This window comes from Condylura cristata, unplaced genomic scaffold (genome assembly GCF_000260355.1).
Source record: "Condylura cristata isolate star-nosed mole 26May11 unplaced genomic scaffold, ConCri1.0 scaffold00054, whole genome shotgun sequence".
NCBI classification, from domain to species: domain Eukaryota; kingdom Metazoa; phylum Chordata; class Mammalia; order Eulipotyphla; family Talpidae; genus Condylura; species Condylura cristata.
In genome coordinates this window covers 1,275,334-1,276,316 of record NW_004567155.1, presented here as the reverse complement: position 1 = coordinate 1,276,316, position 983 = coordinate 1,275,334, and the positions used below count along the sequence as shown (strand labels likewise).

The following is a 983-nucleotide window of genomic DNA, read 5'->3' as shown; positions in this document are numbered from 1 at the left end:
CCTCCACGGGCCCGTCCCAGGCTGCCGGGCCACTTTGGTGCTCCTGTGCGGGGCCTGCAGGTTGGACAGACCCGCCCGTCCCGTCCCTGCCATCCTCATTCCATCGTCTGTCTCCCCACCCCACCTGCCCGGTCACCCTGACAGCGGCCGGGGCCCGGCGCGGGCCCCGGCACTGGCCGAGCCCCCCACAGGCCCAGGCGAGCCGGGCCACGCGCCCTGAGGGCCCCTCGCCCAGGGTGCCGCTGTCAGGAGACGGCCCCGAGGCGCCCTGTGGGACCGCCCCCACCCGGCAGGCTGCCCTGACCGCCCAGCCGCGCCGAGGCATGGCTGCCGCTCTGACCCCTCGCCGGGTGGGGACAGGGCAATGGGCGGCGCGCACCCTCCCCAGGGGCCCGTCCAGCCCCTGTCCCTGGAGACCTGGTGCTCGCTCCGAGCCCCAAGCTGGCCCCCCCGGCCTGCCCCACTGGCAGCGTGGGCCCGTGCGCCAGCCTTCCCAGCACTCGCCCTTGCCGCTGGACACTCCTGTCCAGTTAGCCCAGTCCCAGCCCCCACCCCGTCGGTCTCCGGTCTGGCCCAGGAGGGGCGGCTGAAGGGCACGCCTCCACCTTCCAGTGATGGCCCTGTGGCCCGCAGGCCCAGGGCTACACGCAGCACCCACACACAGAGGGCGGGGGAGGACCAGGGCAGGGGGTCAGCACCCGCCCAGGAGCAGGGGGTCAGCACACTGCCGCGGGGATCTGCACAGCAGGGCAGCAGGTCCAGGATGTGTCCTGGAGCCCAGCACAGGCCATGGCCAGAGCCCTGGACTCAGCTCCAGAGATGCTTCCGACCGGAGGGGGGGGGGGGCAGGGCGGAGCCGGGCGGGCCAACGGTGTCCAGGCCTCAGCATCTGGTGGCAGGGAGGCCCCACACTGCCCAAGGCCGAGTCCCCCGGGCTGTGCCGAGCCGGCCCACGCCAGACCCCACCCCCCCAGGCTGGGCCC

The 983-nt window shown here is 75.0% G+C and overlaps 1 protein-coding gene across 1 annotated transcript in view; it reads left to right on the top strand.

Moving 5' to 3' along the window:
* The window catches only part of BRSK2 (BR serine/threonine kinase 2), a 45,629-nt gene that overhangs the window by 24,542 nt on the left and 20,104 nt on the right, over positions 1-983 (top strand). The window lies entirely within an intron of this gene.